This window comes from Arvicanthis niloticus, chromosome 3, assembly GCF_011762505.2.
Source record: "Arvicanthis niloticus isolate mArvNil1 chromosome 3, mArvNil1.pat.X, whole genome shotgun sequence".
Taxonomy (NCBI): Eukaryota; Metazoa; Chordata; class Mammalia; order Rodentia; family Muridae; genus Arvicanthis; species Arvicanthis niloticus.
In genome coordinates this window covers 43984454-44009124 of record NC_047660.1, presented here as the reverse complement: position 1 = coordinate 44009124, position 24671 = coordinate 43984454, and the positions used below count along the sequence as shown (strand labels likewise).

Below are 24671 nucleotides of genomic sequence, written 5' to 3'. Positions count from 1 at the left end.
CTATTGGCCTTTTTTATTTTGTTTTTTTCTCCTCTCCCCCCTCCTTCCTCCCCGTCTTCTGTCCCTACTCCTGCTCCTCCTCCTCCTCTTTGCCCTTGTTACTTTTTCTTTCAACTCAGCTCTAGTTTTCTAGTTTATTGCAACCTGTCTTCACTTAATCACGTTTGAGTCCAATTCTTCGAGTTTTGTTTCAGGCTAAAATACTCTTCCTTCAGAATTTTGAAGGCAGTTTTCTGTCTTCTGGTTGCTTACTGTATCCAGTATTGTCAGACACCAGTCTCATTATTTATTGTTTGTTTGTTTGATAAATAACCTGTTTTTCTGTCATGAAGACTTTCAGGGTTTGTGTGTGTGCGCACATGGGAATCCTAACATTTCACCAACGCGTGTTCATGTATACGGAGCATCTGTCGTTTGTTTATACTACTACCTCAGATCTTCTGGAAAATTGTACCTTTCATCCTAAGGACCAGGCACTTACTTGTCTTGAGCCACCTGCTGCTCCCACCCACTGTGTTGGCTTTGATATTAGGGCTTTCTCTGCTTTCTGTCCTCTTGCTGACTGATCCTAGCATGACCTGCAACTGTTTTGACTCTTGGTCTCCGCAGCAAGTCTGGGGTGGTACCTTTTCTCATCTCTTGTCAGTTGACTCAGCTTTACCATGGTTTTTAACTATCTTACAGGGGATCTCCTGGGGACCAAGCTCTATGCTAGATTGCAAGGCCACACTTCCACAGCTAGGGACTGTAAATCCCACCCACACCCCGGAGGGGGCTAGAGAGATGGCTCAGTGGTTAAGAGTACAAGCTGCTCTTCCAGAAGTCCTGGGTTCAATTCACAGCACCCACATGATGGTTCACGACCATCTGTAATGGGATCCGATTCCTCCTTTGAATGTGTATGAAGAGCACTCATATGCGTAAAATACATGAATAAATTTTTAAAAGTCTATTTCAGAGAATTAGGGGGTAGTCTGTGATGCTGATGCTGTGTGTGTGTGTGTGTGTGTGTGTGTGTGTGTGTGTGTGTGTGTGTGTGTGTGTATGCGGGTGGGGTCCTGAGAAGTGAGGGATTCTCAAGTTTATAGGCATGGGAGCACTGAGACACATGCAGCCAAAACACTGTATATATAAAGAATTAAGTTGAGGGCTGGAGAGATGGCTCAGTGGTCTCTGCTCTTCCAGAGATCCTGAGTTCAATTCCCAGCAACCGCATGGTGGCTCACAACCATCTGTTAATGGGATCCGATGCCCTCTTTGATGTGTCTGGAGACAATTACAGTGTACTCATATGCATACAATAAATAAATCTGAGAGAGAGAGAGAGAGAGAGAGAGAGAGAGAGAGAGAGAGAGAGAGAGAGAGAGAGAGAAGCCTGAGGGATATACCTCTGTGGCACAGTGCTGGCCTATCTGAATATCTTTCTGCATATGTGTTTGGCTGGTGTATGTGTGCCTATTTATGAAGGCCTGAGATTGGGGCCAGGTGAGTTCCTCAGTCACTCTTTATTTACTGAGGTAGAGTCTCTCCTGAACCTAGTGCTGGCACACACAGCTGGTCTAGTTAGCCAGTTTGCCCCAGGGTCCTCCCAAGAGCTGGGATTGCAGGAGCCAAGCCCAGATTTTTTTATTCAGGTTGGGGACTGAACAATGGTTATTACACTTATGCAGCAAGTACCCTGTCTATCAGGATTGCACCAATGCCCAGACAACACACAGCAAGAAACCAAGTGGGCAAAAAGTGACGATGCCAGACAAGCAAATGGATGGTGGCTCCTGCTGAACCAGGACCTGTACTGTGATGCTGTTGGAAGACAGGTGGCTGCCAAATTCCACAAAGCCACCTATCTAGGGCCATCCCGAAACTGCTGAGTTACTCAGACCCAGATATTACATCCTTCACCTAGACAATTAAAGACATTATGTCCAGATGTACCACTTAGGAGGGAGAAAAGCCCAGGAAGGATCCACACCCAAGGAAGCACCTCTGAATAACATTGGGAAGACTTCTTGGTTTTGGCATGTCCAGTTCGGGCAGGGCAGTGAAAATCTGAAGAAACCCCACTGATAATAGGGCTGCCTTCTGGGGGCCAAGTCTGCTGCCCTGTTTTCTGTAAGCCTCTGAGGAATCCCCGTTGTGATGTCCTTTGCAGTAGACAATGGCTACCTCATTCTTTCCAGGTGTCTCTGACTTCCTTCTCTGCTCTGTCTTTTCTCCATCTCCCTGCGAGCCATGTTTTTCTTCTGCAGAGTCATGGTTATTGTAAACCTTTTGAGCAATGTCCAATAATTGGGACCTATTCGTACCCTCAAATCCTTCTAACTTCTTTATAGAGATAAAACTCAGGGTTCTTGGGTATACGTATTTGTTAGTTTTCGTAGATACCTTCTCTGGATGGGTGGAAGTATATCCCAGCTCCACCCCATATCAGGAAGGTTTCATTCCATTTGAAACTATGTTTGGGAGACCTTCCTCTCTCCCTAATAGACAAGATGTTCATTAGATGTCATTAGATGGAGATTACTAACCACTCCCTCCTCAAGTCCTTACAAGCCATGTAGCAGACCCAGAGGACTGTTCATCAGATGGCTCAGGAGGCTGTACCCTTGCGTCTGAGCCTGCCCACAAGTTTCAGTCTGGTGACCTTGTGTGGATCCTGACCTGGAGCCTGAAGCCAACATGGAAAGACCCATACTCTTTTCTCCTCGCCACCCCTACAACAATGAAGGTCTCTAATGTTCACTACACCTAGCTAAAGGAGACAACAGAGGACAGTTATAGATGGGTTATCACCAGGTCCTCTGGCCTCCTAAAGACAAAACACAGACTATGGTTGTTCTATTTTTGTTTTCTCTGTCTCCTCATGGGAATGGCTACTAACCCCATAAGCCAACCAGTAAGGAGTAGTTAGAGAAAGTTTAGCCTTAGAAATAACCTTAAGGGATGAGAAAAGAGACTAGCCCTCACTATAGGACCTTGCTTACCTAACTGTTTGACTATGTACAGCAGAGAACAGTAAAGTTTGTTAAGTTGTTGGTGCTAAAGGGATAATGTAATCCCCTGATTCAAGATGAGGCCACGATTTGACTCCTATTCATAGAACCAATGGGGAATGTAACAACCCCCAGACTTAGCACAGCTGAGACCAAGTTAGAGGCACCATTCTGACCTTAAAACCCCAAACAGAGGCTCAGACACCTGCTAAAATGGGAACAAAGATGTAATCCATGAAAGACCTAGTCCATAGTTCCAGGAAAGTTCCTCTACTTGCTTTTTAGCTTCTGTAGTTCCCCTACTTGCTAACTGAACTATGACAACCAGAATATGGTTTTCATGCATAAGGCTCAATGCTATGTGGTTTAGGCACATTTTCCATAAAATACTGGCCAGCAATAAAGATGTTCTTCTGGCTTTTTTGTTTGTTTTTCCAGGTTGGTTGTTTTGTTTTGTTGGTTTTGGGGTTTTTTTGTTTTTGTTTGTTTGAGTATTTTTTTATTTTGAGACAGGGTTTCAACTTCATAGTTCTAGCTGACCTGGAACTTTCTGTATAGATCAGGCTGGCCTTGAACTGACAGATATCTACTTGTCTCTGCCTCCCAAGTGCTGGGATCGAAGGTGTGCATCACTATACCTGGCTGTCAGAGTGTCTGTGTGGTGGTTTCTTGTTACATAAAGAATGTTAACCACTGGGCTAGGGAAGCAGCTCATTTGGTAGTGATGGTTGTATTAGTCAGGGTTCTTTAGAGTCAACAGAAGGTATGGAATGTCTCTCTATATTAAAGAAATTTATTGTGATGACTTACAGTCTGTAGTTTAACCCAACAATGGTCAGAAGTGGATGGGAAGTCCAAGAATCTAGTAGTTGCTCAGTCCCACAAGCTTAGTTGTTTGGGTGGTCATCAAACAACTACTTCTATAGAAGTAGGATCCAACAGATATGCTGGCAAGCAAGTGTAAACAGTCGAGAAAAGAGTCAATCTTCCTTCTTCCAATGTCTTTATGTAGGCCTCCAGTAGAAGGCGTGGTCAGATTAAAGGAGTGTACTACTAGTCCTTGATCTGGTACTTGCTTTGACCCAGGCTGACCTTGAACTCAAGAGATCTCCTTGCTTCAGTCTCCTAGGATTAAAGGCATGTACTACCTTGTCTGGGCCTAAGCTTTTCATGGCCACTATGCCAAGATCCAAGTCAGAAACTTGTGTCTTCCAACCTCAAGATCTGGATCACATGTGTGCCCTCCAATTCTGGATTGTAGTTCATTCCAGATATAGTCAAGCTGACTACCAGGAATAGCCATTACAATGGCCTAGCATGTACGGAGCCCTGGTTCAGTCCCCATCACTAACTAACTGGGACTGAAGAGGTGGAGGTAGCAGAATCAGAAGTTCATGGCAGGCAAGCTATAAATCTCAACAGCTGCCCTGAGAAGAATGAAGAGAGAACCATACACCATTTGTAAGCAACCATATAGCAGGAAAGAAATGAGAAGAAGACAGACTGTCAGAGGAAGAGTCAAAAAGCACACTTAGACTCTGGCCAGCAGACAAAAGAAACAGAACAGGAAAAAAAAAAAAAAAAAAAGGAGAACTTACAAATATTTAATCAGGCTTCATAGCTAACTGCACCAAGAAAAATACATTATCTCATTAAAGGAATAATTATTCCTCCTATGCCTCTACCATGGCTAAAGGTGAAACAGTCTTCCTGGGGTATGCTATCTTAGCCTGCTGACTGACCTACTTAACTGGATTAATACAAGCAGGGTAGCTTCTAAAGTTAGGTTATACCCAGGCTAGAGAACTAGCTTCCCTTAATTGGCCTCCACAGTCCCCTTAGTTTCTGTAACATTCCTCTCTCTGAAGAGGTAACGCAACAATCTCAAGAGGAATTGGGAGCCGAACTGAAATTAGGAAATAGATGCAGTCCACTTTTACCAAGGAAATCTAGAGATTCAGTTCTGGTCTCCTGAAGAGTGAGAAGCAATGAGGTAAGATAGTCACACACTCTGGGCAAGGGTGTTCATTTAGGAGATAAGAAACCAGAACTCCCTTCTGGAATTTTGCTAGAGAACGGAGGACATTCCTGGTCCTTCTGATTTCTAGTTCCCTGCCTTCCCTCCTCCCAACTTCTTATTATAAGTCAATTTCTTATTCTTTTTCTCATCAAAGCAGGAGTGCGCAGTTCAGAGGAGCCGTTGGCATCTGTGGCAGAGTGCTCATGGGAAGGAGAGATGGATATAAAACCAGCTGCCTATTTTCACATTGCACCAGAGATACAAGTGCATCACTCGCTGGTTTGACAGAGTGTTTTCATTCCAGTGATTTCTCAAGCCCATCCGCAGATATTTTGACTCAGAATTTAGTCCTAGTGCCCTTCATTCCTGAAAAAAAAATATATTGTTCATAATAGTAAGTGCTTCTAAAAGGTGATGAGGTAAGGCGTGAGTAGGGTAGGGGGGTCTCTGTCTATGTGGAGATAGGACTTAGAGGCTAGAAACAAGTCATCTTCAAGATGAACAGCAGAGTGTAGCTCCTCACACTCCTTGTAAAATTAGCAAGCCAGATGAACACGTTGTTAAAGTTCCTTTTAAATATTTAAGTTTGTGCCCAGAGACTAATGTAGGTCTCAGCCTTGGTCAGAGAAGCCTCTTTTTATCGTGGGCAGGCCACAGTGGGACTCATGACTGGTTAAAGTGCTGAAGACAAGAAACTGCTGAATGCTTTGTCCCAAGAGGGCATCAACATCGCCCACAGTGAGGCCCAGTGAACTTTGGGGAAGGAAGAATGGTTGTGGGAAGTAAAGGTTGGGGGAGGGGAGTGCAGTGGGGTGCTGTCTTCTGGATGTGACTCGGAGGTTACAGTCATGAACACACAGCAGACATGACTGCATGGGAGGAGGGAGCGAGATGCTCTTCCAAAGGGTTCAGTTCCCAGCACCTATGTGATGCCTTCTTTAACTCCAGTTTCAGGGAATCTGATACCCTCTTCTAACCTCTTGGGCACTGACTGGCACACACGTGGTAACATACATACATGCAGGCAAAACACACATAAATCTGAGAAAAACATTTCTAAAGGAAGGAAGATGGGAGTAAGAGGAGGCCTAGTTGGTCAGAGGAGGTTGGGTGGGGTAAGGGAGGTGGGGAGGGGGTGCTGTGAGAACGGAACAAAGAACATTGTACGCAAGTGGTGATGTTGTTAACATTTTTAAATTAAATTTAAAAACTGGGAGTTTATTTATATCAACGGAAAATGAGGTGGCAAATATGCCAAGCTATCGTTTTCCCAGAGATGTTGAAATGTTTTAAAATTCTTGTGTCAAATTGAAAAGCAAACCTATGTTTTCTCTGTTCAGGGGTTGTGTTTAGACTCATAATACTGTTTGCCCCAGTCAAAGCTTGCCACGATCTCACTTTCATTCGGAATATTGTTATGATTTGAAACATTGTATTGCTCAGATGGCTTTCACTTTGAAGACTCATGTTCAACTCACTTAAGTAAATGGTTAAAGCCACTAAAATGCAAAGCCCCTGAGGCAGTGTTCATCATCGGGTTCTGGCATGGATTTTTGTTGCTACTATAAGGTTTATACTTAGTAGTATCAAATTTCAACATGTGACCTCAACTCAGCACCAGCCCTTTTAAGAAGTCCCTGGCTTGGCAATGTTTAGTCTCTTGGCCCCTGCAAGAGTCATGGTCTTGATGGTGATTTGCATGATGTCAGCCATTTTTAACTCTATGGTGCATAGATGTTATTGATGTTCTATACAATGATAACTTTGTTAATGTGAGTTTTGGGCAGCAATTGCACTGTCTTCTACTAATTTTCTAAGTCCCCTTCTTTTGCCTACCATCACTAGAGCACCCTCAGTAACTGGAGCCAATATGCTGACAACTGACAAAGACAAGCACGTGAGCATGTATCCTTGCTGCTTCCTATAAATCTCTTGGAGCCATTTCCAGTGGTACAGTGTTTGTCAGCAATACCACTAATAAAGATGACAGATGAAGCCATCATCTGCGGTATTCAGTTCTGTTCTCCAAACTTCTCTGAATAGATTTTCTCAGATTCTTTCATTTGTTTGGCTGTTGTCTGGTGAGACAAACTCATTTTAGAAACATACCCTGTTTCTCCCCAAGGCATATTATGCCTGTCTACCCTTCTCTCTATATCTATTGCTTTATAAATTTACTATCAGTAAATGGACTTTTGCCATCAGATTATGCACCTACATAAACAGTGTTTACAGTGGAATCCATCTCAGTTTGAATTTTTAAAAAATTGAGGAAGAGAGTTGACCGATGGCTCGGAGGTTAAGAACGAGCATTTGCTGACCTTCCAGAGGACTCAGGTTCAGTTCCCAGTATCCAGGCCAGGCCGGCAGTTCCCGGTGTCTGTCACTCCAATTCCAGAGGACCTGGCCTCCCTGTACATGTGGCACAAAGTCACACATAGATAGGGACACATACCAATCGTTAGGAAACCAACACATTGTTTTGTTGCAAAGGCAGATTGTTTCTCAGCTCTGCTGTGTTGTCCTTGTATAGATAGATGCCTTTTCAGCCGGTCTGCTACAATTGCACACCTTCCTATAGACTAAACAGAGAGTTTTATCATTCACCCTGAGAAGAAAGCAATCTAGCTTCATTCATGGCTCTTCTTCTGGGGTTCTGTTTTCCTTTCCTTGAAGAAGCCATACTGGGATTAAAAACAAGGCAATAGAAAAGGGACTGTATGTATTTTATTATAAAATAATTTCTAGGGAAACAGAAAATGACGTTTAGCCCGGATCACGTCTCAGTTGCTGGTGGAATGCAAATCAAGGCTGAGGGCAATGCGCAGTGGAGAATGTGGAGCTCACTGAGGTGTGGAAATCCCTTACCAATCAGGTGAGACTAGTGCCCAGTCTACCAAGCAACAGTAGCTGCCTGCCATTTGCATTGGGACATTAAAACATCACTAAGGATTGATGTATCGCTTGCCAAGTCACTTAGAGTATATCTGATGGTGCCACAGCTGCCCTCGAGAACATGGGAAGCCACCCACACCATGAGACTGAAACTGTTCCGTGTAAACAGCAGGAGTACATGCATACTTATTTTGCATGATATCACCAATAAATGAATGCTAGAGAACTCCACAACTGAACTGCCCCCAACCTAAATAAATGTTCTCATGCTTTACATAAGTTTGTTGTTTTCCTGTGGGTCTCACTCAAAGCTATGATGTCATACACTTTCAGAATTGGATACTCCCCCCTCCCCCCGCTCTGGATGTTCATCATGTATGAAAGCCAAGACTGTTTCTCTGAGACTGATTAGTGAAGAAATGAAGAGACCATCACTCAAACATCAAGGGGTGGACTTGTGATGGCTAATCTTGGTGGTCAACTTGAGTTCAACTGGAATTACTTAAAATCCAAGCAGCTGGGCATACCTGGGAGGGGGCTTTCTTGACTGGATCATTTGAGGTGGGAAAACCTACCCAATATTGAAGAAGGGTACCATGCTGTGGACATAGTTGCAACTGATGACGGAGATAGATGGATGCATATATATGTATGTATATGTATATATATATTTTTATATATGGTTGATCTAGGGGAAAGGCAGCTTTTATTGGAAAACTCCAAATCCCCAAAAGACATCTAGATGAGGAGATGAAGCACTGTGCAGCAGCTAGGATAATGACAAGAGAGCCAGACTCTGCCCACAGGGAAAAGAGTCTAAGAAGGAAGCAGGAACATAGGTTCAAGGTACTGGTGGCTGAGCTAGGCCTACAATGAGCACCTGACCCTGTATGAGGTTCAGGGATGTTCTCTCAGAGTCCTGGGACATGGAGACATTGCCAGATTTGGAGCAGAGGTGAGGAGCAGAGGTGACATGATCTGAATAAGTAGTTGGGGAAACTTTGTCATCCCAACAGCCTTTTGAAGTCAGATCCAGTCTTAGAAGCTAGACCTGGTGATGTCAGGCTGTGGAGATTAATTTGACCTGTGCTCAGCAGGGAAGAGGCTGCTACCCCAAAGAGCCCCAAGGTTAGTTCAGGGTCCAGCCTTAGCTCGGAGTCCAGCCTGAGTACACGGGCAGGGACTTGCAGATCAGAATTAACAGCTGCATACTTCTAATGTTCCTCTAGAAGCTAAGTCTCTGGCACCCTGAATTGAAAAGCATCTCCAGTCCTCAGTGACTGGCAACCAGGCCTGAATCACAGCCACACCCCTTGGCTACTGTTGTGTCTGGCAAGTACAATATGTTTGGGGCTTTCCCCCAGTGTCAAACAGTAGATAAAATGGGAGAGAATCAACCATGTATTCACTGGGCCAGAAATAACTGTTCCTGTGTCAACAAGAAAGCTTTGTCTATGAGTTTATTTCCTTCTCCCTGGGAACATTTTGTTCTTGCTGCTGGTTAAAAGGTATCAACTCTTAGATAGAAGTACAACAGGAAGTATCTAAGTTAGATAAAAAGGAGAGGCTACTTGGCCAAATGATTGACTACAGGATTAGGTTCCCAGGGGCATTATGGAATCTGACTTTAACTCATGAACCTTGTTGAATAATTTAAGGGTGGTGAGGGATTTGCCTTGATGCAATTCTTTTAAAATGTGTGTTTGGAGATTCCAAGAAAATGGGCGTGCCTTGTGATCGGGAGCCCTGGCAAGGTTTCCTGGAGCTGAACTCAAGGTTGGCTCCAAGTGGAGAGGCCGGCCTGGCAGAGGGACAAGGAGGGAGGAGCAGGTAGACTGTTCTGGGGATGGGTAGACTGTTCTGGAGCAGGCTGTGCCAGGGCACAGTGTGGAAGCCAAGAGGCTTGGCTGGGGGATTTGGAGTTTATAGACAACCAGAAATGGACAGGGACTCAAGTTTCTGGGCTTCAGTTCGCCCCCTATTATTAGAGGCAAAAGACAGCTTAGTCCTATACATTGGTGAGACTCAAAAATCGAAGGACATCCTAAGGGCACGTGCTTGCTAGTGTTCACACTTCCACCCTTGCTGCTCTCGGAGGAAATGCGTTTGTGATGTTTACTCTTTCCCATGGTCTCAGTGTGGCCCTCTCCAGCTACCAAAATGCTGTCCTGACACAGAGTCAGGAAGAGAAGACCACAGTAAACATGGAGAACCAGAAGCCAGCAATTACTCCCAAACCAAGAATGGGATAGAGGTCGGAGAACTGTCTTCAGTTGATTGAATTGATGTCTGTTCTTTTTACTTAAGGATCCCAGAAAGTTTCTGGTAGTTACCGTTCAGTGGTTTAAAAAAAAAAAAAAAAAAAAAAAAATTTTAAGTTTAGGGAGTAGTGAGACCAAAACAAACTTATTCGGGAGGAATGGGAGGGTAGGCGCAGGGCGGGGCACCTCTACCACGTGATTTACAGTTAAGATGGGGGTTGGTGTTTCTGAACTCAGGAGTCTCCACCCATTCCTGAGGAAATATTGGGTTAATGGCTGCTGGGGCAGGGGAAGATATTTTCCTCAATGGTGTAGCCCCTGATGAGGCTCCCATGTGCTTGTAAACCTTTCTCAGTGTTCCTGTAACTATCCCTAAGTTTATTGGGGCACACACACACACACACACACACACACACACACACACACACACACAAAAGGCTAGTGGGAAAGAGGGAAAGGGCCAGAAGGATCTGGGCTGTCAGGAGGGTACTGAGTGAATATAATCAAAATACATTATGCGAAAACTTTACAATGAAACCCGTTATTGTACATTTAAATATATAATAATAAAAGCTTTTACAACATAAACTCAGCAGGGCACGGTGATGCACACTGATAGTCGCAGCACTCGGGAGGCAGATGACGAGCGACAGGCTAGCACAGTCTGTATAGTGAAACTCTTGGTTTTTTTTTGTTTTTTTTGTTTTTTGTTTTTTTTTTTAAAGAAAAAGTAAACTTGTGTTTGGTTATATCCCATGGATGGCAGCCACCCAGTGAGTAGGTAGCACTGATGATTTATATCCTCGAAACTGTAATATATCTAAAAGCAATAATTATTATCCCAAGACCAAAAATTGGAAACTAGACATGAAATCTCTGTCTGCTCCACTCTCTAAATTCGGAAGTAGGATGCAGGCCTCTCTGGGAAGGTTAGCTTTGGAGAGTATTCTGGGTGTCTCCAAACAGGTGTCACCAAAAATGACATCTCACGGATTGGAAAAACAAAACAAAACAAAACAAAACAAAACAAAACAAAACTTCAAAGCTAGTATAGAAGACTGCCCGTCGTCGGACGGGCGAACAGGAAGAGGCTTCTCCTGTGCACAGTAGGTTTGCAGTTGTAGCTGCTAGCCTCTTTGTTGGTTGCTGGGATCTTGCGCTCTCCTAGCCAAGGATATTTTATCATTGTAGGGCGAACAGAGCCAACAGTTTCTATTTCTGATCTGTTCCGCGCCTGCCTCTGTGTCACTCGGAAGCCGTAGAGGACCCGCCCCTGGCCCTTCCAAGTCCCCCGGGTCAGGACCGGAGGCAGGCGGGACATTTAAGGGGATCCAACATCAACAGAAAAAACTGTGTGGCTGAGCATCCGCCTCTGCGCGCCGTTCCGACCCACCGAGAAATGCCAAAGAAGGAAGGCGGCCTCCTGGCCACCGGGTTCACAATGTCCCTTAGAGGATGGTGGCTGGGCACCGTGTCGACGGCGGCAGCCCAGCCTTCTGGTTCAGCGTAGCTGCAGCAGTAGGGGTAGCCTGCGGCCACAGCCGCTCCTATGCAGAGCTCTGGTCCCTCGGAGACCAGCAGCATCAGGGAAGAATCATCTACAGTGGATCGAATGGAGCCACAAAAAGCGGGGACCAGAAAAGAGCGCTGGGAGCATTGTGTTAAAGTGGTTCACGCATGCGCAGGACCAGATTCACGCTCATGGGTGGAGTCTGCAGATTATGGGTGGAGCGGAGCAAAGAGACTCAATTTGTCTGAGCTCTGTAGAAAGCTTGTCGCCTCCCACATGGTCTAGCGGTTAGGATTCCTGGTTTTCACCCAGGCGGCCCGGGTTCGACTCCCGGTGTGGGAACGCCAATACCTTTTAGAATAAAGACACTAGGTGCGCAAAGGACACTGGGTTCATACTGGCCTGACTCAAGAAGAGAGTTTTTAAGAGTTATATTCCATTCTCTGAGCCGCTGAGCCGCAACGCAGCAGAGAAACAGCGTACAGGTAAAGAAAGATATGCGGGATCTCACTCTTCTCCGCTGGCATTTGGACCCGACCCAAGAGATCGTGCTCTCTGAAAGAAAAGATGCAACTTAACTGGTGTTAAAGGAGAGAGAAAAAACGAGATCCACAGAAAGGAAACAGATTTAGGAACAGCTCCAGCTCTTGTTGCTGGGAGACCCGCATGAGGACCAGCTGCACATCTATATATGTGTGGGGAGCCTAGGTCTAGCCCGTGCTAGCTCTTTGGTTAGTGGTTCAGTCTCTTCGAGGCCCAAAGGTCCACGCTAGTTAACTTTGTTGGTCATTCTGTGGAGTTCCTATCCCCTTCCGGGCCCTCGATTCTTCCCCTAAATCTTCCACAAGACTCCCCGCTCCATCTAATCTTTGGCTGTAGGTCTCTGCATCTGTTTCCATGGGCTGCTGGGTGGAGCCTCTCAGAGGACAGCTATGCTAGGCTCCTGTCTGCAACATAACAGTATTGTGGGCTGCCTTGTCTGGCCTCAGTGGGAGAGGATGTGCTAGTAGTCCCTCAGAGACTTGATGTGCGGGGGGGGGGGGGGGGGGGGGGGGACGGGACACCCAGGGAGACTCTTCCCCCTTCCAAGAGGAGAGGATGGGGGAATGGGCCGGTGAGGGAGCTGTAGTAGGGGGACTGGGAGAAGAGGGGGACCAGATTTTGGAAGGCAGAGTGAATAAATAATTAATGAAAAAAAAAAAAAAAAGACTCTGAGAGAGGGAAGAAAAAATAGATTTTCAGAAATATTTAGTAGCAAGGCGATACCAACAAATAAAAACACACGTTCTTCTCTAATATACTCGAATGAATGAATGAATGAGTGAGTGAGTGAATGAATGAAACCTTCCAGCATTCATGTTTGACTAGAATCAGAAATTTCAGTATTTCAGTGTGGCCAGCGCTGAGGTGACTCACATCCCTCTGCTCTAGTCTGTCACCCCTTCACGTGTCCTGACGTGCAGATAGGAAATCCCACAAGGGTTAGAGGCCCTATTTCTCTCCACTAGGGTTGAATTCTTTGAAACCTCCAGTTTGTTTCTACACTACCAACAACACTGAGAAATGTCTATAAAAACAACCTGGCTTCCCCAGGGCTGTGAAATCCACTCCATCAAAAGTTCTTTCAGATTTTAAGGGAAACAAACATCATCCTTCATGAAGATGACACATATATGTGATGACTCATCCCTGGAAACCCAGAATCAGGGAAGCTGTGAGGACTGGCACTAGTTCTCCGTCAGCCTGGGCTACACAGCGAGACCTTCTCTCACTCAACACACACACACACACACACACACATACATACACACACACACAATTTCTAATAGGACTTCAGAGGAGAAAATGATCAATTAGCCAGTTCAGCCTTTTGAACTAGATAGAACGGGGCTGATTGGAAACACAGATCCTAACAATAGCAGGTGATGTTCATTGAGCAACTACTATGAACAAGGATAATTTTACACACTTCACGTTACTACAAGATGGCATTATATCTGTCAGGGCCCATATAGGAGATTTGGTGGCATATTCATAGTAGAGTATTTAATAAAGGGGTTCAGCATTGGTGACTTTGGGGGCCAGAGGGCAACCTTGGGTGTAGTTCTTCAGGGTTTGTCTGCCTGGCTTTTGTGGATTCTGGAGGTGGAACTCAGATCCTTGTGCTAGAAGGCAAGCACTTTGCCAACAGAGACTTCTCAGCTCTAATATAGGGACTTCTAAGTGTTTTGTACAGTTTTGGATAAACAAGCATGCCGACACTGGTCCATTATATGGGCAGATGACTCCAGCCCATTACATGGATGACCTTATACTAATTGGGCTGAGTGAATGGGACTTAGTGATAAAGAATTTTCATGGCAGGGGATGAGAAGTGAATTCAAACAAGATTGAAGAACCTTCAACCTCGGTAAACTTTCTGGGAGTCAGGCTGGTGAGAGATGACTCTGCAGGTAGAAGAGCCTGCTGCTAAGTCTGAAGACCTGAGTTCCATTCCAAAGACCACTCCTAAGAGTGTATTCTCACCATCACATGCATGCCATGGTGTGTGCAAATAAATACATGTGATTAAAATGTCCCTGGGTCCTGTCGTGTGGGCCATACAAATATATTCCTTTAAAGGAATAAGTCATTGTACTGGGCCCCTTCTTTCTAAAAAGCTGTTAGTTTTGACTGGGATCCAGGGTGAAGATTCTGTAACAAGTGACAGCTGCTTTGTCACTTGTCAGAGGCAGGTGGCAATGCTGTCTGCAGCCTTTGGCAAGGCCTCATAGGTGAATCACAACAAACACAGGGCCCTGACACTATCATAAGCCCATTGCCCAATGACAGGCATGACTAGAGAAAAAGGTTGACCACTATGCACAGAACAGACTGTCCTGTCTACTTAATTGTCCTCCTCTGCCTAGGTCACCTTCTGATGGGTGTTTACACGTGACACAAATATCTTCACAGTGCCCTGCTGTCATCTGCAAACACATATCCTCCCTCTGAGAAACAACTTCTGACCTGCTGCAGGGTCTTGGTGGAAACTCAACACCTGACAACGGGATACCGAGTTACCACGCAACCTAACCTGCCATCAAGAACTGGGCATTCTTTGATCCACAAAGTCATAAAATTGGACGTGTGGTAATCAACCACTGAATCAAAGTGATATATATGTGACTGGGCCTGAGAAGTTTCTGAAGGTGTGGGTAAGTTACATAAAGAAGTGGCCCAAACGCATACAGTTCATATTCCTCATATGGAGTCTCTCATCCCCAAGCATGTCTTATAGCTTCATGGGGTGGACCCTAAGCACAGTGACTGAGGAAGAGGAACCTGCAGCCTAGTCACAGATGGTGTTGCTGCACACTAGCTATTCAGGTGCCACATGGAAAAGGAGAGTGGAGTATCATATAGTCCCTTCCTGGGACACCCCTGAAGGACAGCCATAAAGGAAAAAAAATTGTAGTGTGCAGGACTCTAGGTAGCATCCAACATCATACATTTTACTTGAAAGGAAACATGAATTTCTCTGTGTAGCCCTCTGTGTCCTGGAACTCTGTAGACCAGGCTGTCCTTGAACTCAGATCTTCCTGCCTCTGCCTCCCCAGAGTTGGGGTTAAAGGTGTGCGCCACCACATCCAGCCAGTACTAGAATGTAGATTGTGCATGACTCTGTTCTTTGTTAGTGGAACATAAGTAAGAAAGCAATTCATGCAGTTCACAGTTTTGGGGCCTGGAAGTTCAGGGTGGAGTACAGTTGGCTTTCTTGCTAGCTGAGTCCAAGAGATGCAGACTATCTCGAACCAAGAGGCATGCTTGCTTCTTCTTGCCCCTCCCCCTCTTCACTGGAAGCCTCAATAATGGGCTCTGCCTCTCTCATCCAAGTGTTAGCCAGGCCCGGATCTACTAGATCAGATGAGACTAGTTGTCATTCAGGGGACGCTGCTTTAATGATGTTCTGTAACTGTAATTGCCTCCTGAAGCTCCCACCTTTAATCAAGGTGGTTGTTTTAAGTTAACATGTAACAGTGGGTATTGGATTATATATGAGCCCAAGAGAATATGAGAATATTCCCAAAACATGGCAGACTCTAGCCACCAAATTTGAATTCCTCCATGTTTGAGTACCACAGAAAATGAAATTTGAAGTCATTTGAATTTTTCATTCAGTCCATGTTCACACTATAACTACACTAGCATGACAGGTTTTTTTTTTTTTTTTTTTTTTTTTTTTTTTTTTTTTGATTGGTTTTTCAAGACAAGGTTTCTCTGTGTAGCCCCAGCTGTCCTGGAACTCACTCTGTAGTCCAGGCTGGCCTTGAACTCAAAAAACTGCCTGCCTCTGCCTCCCAAGTACTAGGATTAAAGGCATGCACCGCCACTGCCCGGCTGATAGTTTTATTTTTGTTTGGCTTTTAAAATCTTGTTTATGGGCTGGAGAGATGGCTCAGCAGTTAAGAGCACTGCCTGCTTCTTCTAGAGGTCCTGAGTTCAATTCCCAGCAACCACACAGTGGCTCACAACCATCTGTAATGGGATCTGACATCCTCTTCTGGTGTGTCTGAAGACAGCTACAGTGTCCTCATAAATAAAGTAAATAAATCTTTAAAAAAGAAAAGCAGCAGCAGTAAAGACATTCTCTAAAAAAATTATTTTAATTTTGAAAACAAGGTTTTATTAGTTCCTTGAGAATTTTATACATGTATACATGTATTCTTTTTTTTTTTTTTTTTTTTTTTTTTTGGTTTTTCGAGACAGGGTTTCTTTGTGTAGCCCGGGCTGTCCTGGAACTCACTCTGTAGACCAGGCTGGCCTCGAACTCAGAAATTCGCCTGCCTCTGCCTCCCAAGTGCTGGGATTAAAGGCGTGCGCCACCACCGCCCGGCACATGTATTCATTATAATTTGATCATATTCACCCACCACTCACAGCCTCAGTTCCTCCCAGATCCACTTCCATCCTGTCACCTGTCACCCCTTCCCAACTTTGGGTCTTTTTTTTTTTTTTTTTTTTTTTTTTTTTTTTTAATGACCTACAAAGTTTGTGTCATTTCCATATACTCATAGGTATGGGGACACTACTGGAGCATGATCAGCCTACTAAGGGCCACATGCTTAAAGAAAACAGACTCTCCCTTCCCCAGAAACCATGACTTGTCAGTAGCTCCTCAGCTAGGAGTGAGGACTCAGGGTCCCCTCCCCATCCATGCTCAATGCTGATTGGCTTGATCTTGTACAGGTCTTGTGCAGGCAGCCGCAGGTGCTGAGAGTCCGTGGAGGTGTGGTCCTGAAGACACAGGCTCTGGTTCTCCCAGACCTCTGGCTCTTACAGTCTTTTTGCCTCTTCTAAAATGTTCCCCGAGCCTTGCGGGGAGAGGGCATGCTATCAATGTCCCACCTGTGGCGGTACACTCTACAGATACCTTCTGCATTTGACCCGTTGTGAGTTTCCGCATGAACACTGCCACTATACAAAGAAGCTTCTCTGTTGAGTCTGAGCTAACCTGTAAGTATACAGATAAGAATTAAGACAGCTGATTGATGCTCTGTCCATTTAGCAAAATTAATAGTAGTGGATTCATCAGTGGGCTCTGAGCTCCACAATCAAGATTTTATATATATATATATATATATATATATATATATATATATATATATATAAATGAACTGAATTGATTTGGGACATTTGAGCAAACTGTATTTCTCAATACATTTGCTTTTTTGCACATAGTCACAAACTCTGAAGGCCTTTATACCCCTCAATAAATAGTCTTCAAGTTGTCTTATCTATGTTCCCTTAGAGTGTGCCTGGTGCCTCACACAGCATCCTAGATAATCACAACATTGACACTCCACACTGACACAGGAAAGGGAAGGTCGATCTGAAAATTAGCTCCCTCACATTGGAACTCTGACTAGGGAAAAACACTGAACACTTGGAAAATCACTGGAACAAATAATCAAAAAATCAATTTGCAAACACCTACAAGGCCACAGGGTAATCACCCCCATTACTTCATGAAAAACAAAGTTATTGGATGAATCTAATTTCCTTTTGTCACAGAGGGACAGGCATGGTGGATGGGGGAGAGCAGGCGAGCTTCCTACCCTGACTTAAGAAAGCCTGGGGGTGTTTTTTGTTGTCCTTAAGCAAGCATAGGAGAGATCCTTCCTGTGTGGCAGGCAAGAAACTCAGCTCCAAACAACTGGGTAACTTAAAGGCAGTGTGCTGGAAAGTCACCTTCCTCCTCAGTGTCCTCTGTCTCTCTCTGTATTGTTCAAGAGGTCTTCTGTTTCTCCTTCATGTTTCTGTCCTCCATTTTCCTCATCTCTAAAGTGGGGATCTAGTAGGATCCATGTCATAGGTTCTAAGGATTAAAAGAGATAATGCGTGTGTTTGGCTTGGTTGAAGGCCAAGGAATGCTGGTGGCCATTGCCGCCACCACCATCACCTCCACCACCCCCCCCCCCCACCGCCACCACCGTCATCACCTCTACCACCACCGTGGTACCACCACTGCCACCACCACCACCACTACAGCCACCACCACCATCACCTCCACCCCCCCCACCGCCATCACCTCTACCACCACCACCACCACTACCACCATCACCACCTCTACCACCTCCACCACAGCCATCACCTCCACCACCACCAGCACCACTGCCACCACTGCCACCGCTGCTGCCACCACCATCATACTGATCTGCCACACGAGGATGCTTTCATTGCTACCTCTTTGATAGAATTCACATACTGATTTCCCTGGCAACTGTCCTGTTATGCCCTGCACAGCTGCAAGAGCTGCGACATGGCTTCCCTAGCTCTGTTGCACCCCTCCCCTCCTTGCACCCAGGCTCTGCTCGATTTCACACTGTTTCCTGTACTTGGCCTTTGCTCAGCTTTCCAGTGTCCAGAATGCTCTTGGGTGTGCCTTCTCTCTGTAGCATATCCATCCTAACACAAACGTGATCTCTTTCCCGATGCTTCCTTGATGCCTCCTTAAGTCTTCAGTTAAAGGCCAGTTCTTCTGATGCCTTTAGTGTCTCTGGTACCTCTCTTCTGGTGCTCATCTCTTCTAAGCCTAGGTTTTAAATCAAAGGTCATGCCCTAATAACCATGCACTAAGCAGTGGGTGAGGAAGACAGAGATTTTATTCAGTTTCAGGTTAGAGAAAACCATGGAACTAGATAGATCGTTAGTTTACATAAACTGAGAGTAGGGAGGGGGTGTGGCTAGTCTTGGGAAAAACCAGAGACAGCCAGCCCTCTCTGAGAATCCTCCACCCATTATGGAACAGTTTCTAACAGCAAGAGCTCAGAGCATCGTTGTCTCAGGACTCATAGGCTGCCCTCCCAAGAGGTTTTATTTTTCTCAGTTTTTGTTGAGAATAAAGGTCTGCAGGAGAAGGTGAGCTCACTGAGCCTGTACCTTTCCTGGGTTGTTTCATGCTGGATATTGTGATCAAAACCCATGGTGGAGGGGAAAGAGAGACAGGAATTAAATAAAGTAACCCAGAGAAATTATATAGCAGTGATTTAAAGACACACACACACACACACACACACACACAAGAATTAAGAATGGATTTTATGGTGTGTGACTTATATCACAATAAAAATAACATGAGAAAAATCAGCTGAGGATAATTGGTGTGGAGAAAGATGCACACTTGGATGTTCTCTGTTTGGGAGAGTCATTTATTCAGCCAACATTGCAGTGAATGTTTCCCATGCTGGTGCCCATCTTAAGAGACACCAGTGGGAAACTGCAGGGATGGAGGTGGAGAACCCTTGGGGCAGTATTGTGGGGACAGTTCCAGGCCCTGGACAACATCCCCTGGGCACCAGCATTCTTGTGTCTGCTGGCCTGCCTGCTGAGGTCAGCCCAAGTCACCCTTTGGTGGGATGATGAGAGATTGTGTTGTTTGTTTTCCAAGTCAGGGTTTCTCTGTCTAACAGAGCCCTGGTACTCACTCTGTAGATCAGTCTGGCATGGAACTCACTATGTAGACCAGGTTGGCCTCAGTCTTACAAAGGTCTTCCTGCCTCTGCCTCCTAAAGTTTGGGATCACAGGGGAGTTGGGGTGGGGTGCCATCACCCCCAGCACCAATTGCTGTTTTAAGAGAACCACCTCCCAGTTTGATGATGTTTCAGAATTTACTGAAAGCTGTCCTATGGTTATGGTTTATTATAGGGAGTGGATGCATTTGTGAGTTGCTGTATGCACATCGGAGTACCTGTGTTGGGATCTGAGGACAACTTGCAGGAGTTGGTTCTCATGTGAGTCCCAGGGATTGAACTCAGATCATCAGGCTTGGTGGCAAGCACCTTAGCCCACTGAGCCACCTCACTGGCCCCTAGATTTCTTCTTAAGGGACATGGAGGAGAGAGGATGGCTAACGAGAAACAAGTGCTCAGTACAGTAGCTGAATGGAGGCCTTGGGCACGCCCACCCTGGTGTCTCAGCTATTCCCTAGGCTTTCTAAGGGGAAGTCTCTGAAGGGGGTGAGAAGGAAAGAACCACAGTTTTTTCCCCTGAGGCAATTGCCATGTGCCTGGCTGCTTCACAGTGACATCCTGAGTCTTATGGTGGGGACAATGGTGCCTTGTGGAATCTTCTGTCCCTCGGACAGGTTAGTTTGAAGGGTCACTTTCGCTAGAGGGACAAAAGCAAAATCCCAGAGTTGGAACACTGTTGTGAGTGGCAAATGTCCAGCTTTTGCCAGGATTTTTGCAGCATTGGACAGCACACCTGGGGACCCTGCCTTGTTAGCAGTGGGTTTTCCTGTGTCTGCTGCTCTCCTACGGCCAATCCTGAGGCATCAGGCTTTTGCCCCAACTCAAGTCTATCTGGCAAAGACAACGAACCCACATTCGTGTCTGGCTTCTGTGTGCCTCTTCCCTTGGTGCTGTTTGTCAGTCTGAGGTCTAAAAGGGGGAGGTGGGAGCATAGAACAGGACAGGAGACTGTGTGTGCATCAAACGCGTCCACTCAGTCCCATGTAGGAACAGCAAACCTGACAGTGATCAGAAGCAGGGGTAATTTTCCATTAACATCCTGATTGAGGTTAATAGATTCAGGGGAGGCAGAGGGAGCAGCACGGGGTGGGAGGTGCAGGAGGAATAATCAGAATTTGGCAACAGCTGGGCGGCAGGGTGTGAAGGGAAGGCATGATTGTTGACAGCCCCAAAATGATAAGCATCCCCAGAGAGGCTGAGAAGTGGGACAGAGAGGATGAGTTCTGTTCTCTCTGACACATCCGAGGCGCTGCTGGGCTGTGTAAATGGAACAAGCTAGAGAACAGGAAATACAGGCTGGGACACCTGTGAAAGTAGACACCTACTGGCGTCCTAATTGCCAGGCGCTTCGGAAGCTTAGGGGTTTTCTAACTGAAGAGCGTTGGCTGTTTGAGCAGTGGGCGGTGGTGGGCGGAGGCCGGCGGAGTCTGCGCAGTGGCAGGTGGGAGAAGTTCAGAGTCGGATCTGGCCTGCAGGCACAGAAGCAACCTCTTGTCCATGGGGTCTTGTACGAGGTGACTTGCAGTGGCAGACACCTTACAGGGCCAAATGGACACGCAGAGCTAGGCTGGTCTCTAGTCCCATCACACCCGCTATAGATTTGACCTTTATCGTGACTGTGTGTAGAGGCAGGAGAGTATCCTCAGGAAGGTGTGAGTTTTTATAATTTGTGTGAAAGTGTCATGAGTCACCAGGACCTCTGGGCTGCTTGGTTTTGTTTTGTTTTGGGGTCTTGGGTAATAAAGACACCAAATTTTCCTGTCCATTCTGATCTTGCTGTACGATGTGAGACCTGTTGACTCACTAAAGACCCAGTGATAATTGTGTAAGCCAGGCTCTTTGATGCTGGGACAGATCCTTGTGTGTTCATCATTTCACCTTCACTGAACACATTATACCTGCCAAGAGCCGGCACATCTTGCTTGCTTGCACCTACTTCTAGAATTCTACTTCTAGTTCTAGAATTGATATCTTCGAGACACAGGTTCTGTTGGGAGCCGACTTTAGCAGAAAGCGGCTAGATCAACTTTGCAGCCATCTGGAACCATATACCCTGACGAAAGATTTGGTTTTCAATAGCCTACAACAGCTGAAGCACACTCTGATAAATATATTGTTTATCCCACATAGCTTGTTTTGCTGTTTACTGTATGGTGCACGTGGTAAAATGTTTTCACCTGTGTTCTTCTGCTTGTGTATATAAATACCTCAGAATTCCCTTCAATAGGGGAGACTTGAGAAAATAGAAGAGACTGAATCACACCCTGTCTTGTCTCCATTCGCGTCTCCTGCCCCAAGAGCCACACTCTCTCTTGACCAGAGCACTTAGCCCCAAAAGCGTTGAGGCAAAAGTGTTGAGGCCGAATGTGAGCCACAACAAGGTTCCAAGGGCAAAGATACAGATTCGCAAAGAAACACTATCACCTTTCTAGTTGCTATAAGAAAGTACTTGACAGATAGGACTTAAGGAAGGAGAAGATTTCTCCGGCTCATGACTCCAGGGCATAGGTCAATGGATCCCAATCTTCCCAACACTGTGATCCATTAATACAGTCCCTCATGTTGTGGTGACCCCCAACCAATCATTTTGCTTCTACTTTATTGTTGTAATTTTGCTACTGTTGTGGATCGTAATGTAAATATCTGACGTGCAAGTTATCTGATATGCCATCCCCCAAGGGGTCTCGACCTACAGGTTGAGAACTGCTGGTGTAGTTCATCACGGTGGGAAAGGATGCACTTGTAGTGAGGGAGAGAGAGACATGAGCACAGGCTAGCTTCCTCTCTCCTGTTTGGCCAGTAGGACGCCAACCTACAGAATGCTACTGCCTACCTTTAGAGTGGACTTTCCCACCTCCGTTACACAGTTTGGAAAGTCCCTCACAGGCATGCCCAGAGGTTTGTCTTCTAGGTGACTCTAGTCCCTGTTAAGTTGACAGCCGATATTAGCAATGCTAAGTACTTTTTTTTTCCCTATACAGAGCATTTTTAATTAAAAATTTAAAAAAAGTGGTAGCAGGACCTGTAATAAATGAACAACTAGTATTTCCAGATGACAGGATTATTTTATGGCTGGGTTATTTATAGTCAGTCGCTTTAATTACATGGGAAAAAAACAGGAAGCTAAACTGTTTGCATAATTAAGATCAAGATTCATGTTTCTTATTAATATGTATTTATAAGTAAGCATCACACAATAAAAGAAGGAAGGAAAACCCACCCAAATGCCAGGACTGGATATTTGAAAATGGCAGAATTACAGGAGTTACAGTTTTCCCCTTACACTCACTCATATTAATTTTCCAGCTTTGGGGAAATGAATAGATAATTGTGTTCGTAATGATTGTGCTTCAGGTCAAGGATCTAGGGGTCAATTTTCAACTGAATATAAGAGACATAAACTGTTCACTTGATTCAGTGCTGATGAGGGCAATCAAGTCTCAGGCTTGGGAAGAGCTCCCAGCGCCAGCCTGGCATTGCTTTGGAAAGGGAGTTTATCAAAGAACCCAGAAGAATGGAAAGAGCTCTGCCCCAGGAGCCCGTGTTCAAACCCCAGCACACCAGCCCTCAGCTGCCATATAGATCAGATAGATCAGATAGAAGGCAGATCTGTGGAAGGTGGGTGGAGCTTACATGCTTGAATCCCCAAGGGTTTTCCAGGGAATGAGAAAGGCTCTCTCTATAATATCTAAGTTAGGGAAGCCACCAAGACGAGGAGAAGGGCCGAACTCAGTACTTCTTTTGTAGCCATTTAGGTTTTTACCTATTTCTGGATCTGGCTTTTATATACATCTTTATTTGAATTTTTAAAAATTTCCAAAGGTTAGTTTGAAAAAGAGACAGCACTAGGAGTATGTGTGGGTGAAAGAGAAGGCAGGAACCAGAACCCCAGTATGCCCATTGTAGATAAACCTGGTATACATACTGGCTTAGTTTTTTTTCAGTTTATTATTTTATTACTTTATGAATGTTCTGCCTGCATGCATATCTGTGGACCAGTGCATACCTAGTACCTGCAGAGGCCAGAAGAGGGCAATGGATCCCCTGAAGCTGGAGCTCCATGTGAGGTGCTAGGATTTGAGCCCAGGTCCTTTAGGAAGAGCAGCCAGTGCTCTTAACCACTGAGCCATCTCTCCAGTACCTGCATCACCATCTTCACAATGACTATTAAGGAGATGCCATGACTGCTATTGGGTTTCTCTTTCTCTTCTTTCTCCTGTCCCTCCTCTTCCTTCTTTTTCTCTCCCTCTTCCTGTTTTTCTCTCTGTCCCACTTCCTTTTCATGTCCACCCTCCTCATCTTCCTCTTCTTTTTTTACCTGAAGAAACAGGGATTGGGCTGGGCATGGTGGTGCACACCTTTGATCTCAGCACTCAGGAGGCAGAGGCAGAGGCAGAGGCAGAGGCAGAGGCAGAGGCAGAGGCAGAGGCAGAGGCAGAGGCAGAGGCAGAGGCAGGGCAGAGGCAGAGGCAGAGGCAGAGGCAGAGGCAGAGGCAGAGGCAGAGGCAGAGGCAGAGGCAGAGGCAGAGGCAGAGGGTCTATATGATTTCAAGGCCTGCTTGCTGGTCTACGTAGTGAGTTCCAGGATAGCCAGGGCTAAGTAGAGAGACCCTATCTCAGGGAGGGGGAGACAGAAACAAGAGGAAGAGAGGAGAGGGAGAGGGAGAGGGGGAGGGAGAGGAAGGGGGGTAGAGGGAGGTAGAGGGGGGAGGGGGAGAGGGGGAATGGGGGGAAAGGGGGAGAGGGAGAGGGAGAGGGAGAGGGAGAGGGAGAGGGAGAGGGAGAGGGAGAGGGAGAGGGAGAGGGAGAGGGAGAGGGAGAGGGAGAGGGAGAGGGAGAGGGAAACACGCATTGGAAGAAAGCACAGAATTCTCCCAAAGTCACAGTCACACACCAACACACTCACTCAAAATCCTATGTAAAAGATGAGGCTGCTCTAAGGTTGCAGGTCACCTCCTTTCTCCAAATGATTATTCTAT

General features: G+C 45.7%; 1 non-coding gene across 1 annotated transcript; it reads left to right on the top strand.

Annotated features, from left to right (window-relative positions):
• The first annotated feature begins 11949 nt into the window (after window positions 1-11949).
• On the top strand, window positions 11950-12021 carry Trnae-uuc (transfer RNA glutamic acid (anticodon UUC)). Its single transcript has one exon. It is a non-coding gene; the product is annotated as a tRNA-Glu (tRNA).
• Window positions 12022-24671: the final 12650 nt, after the last annotated feature.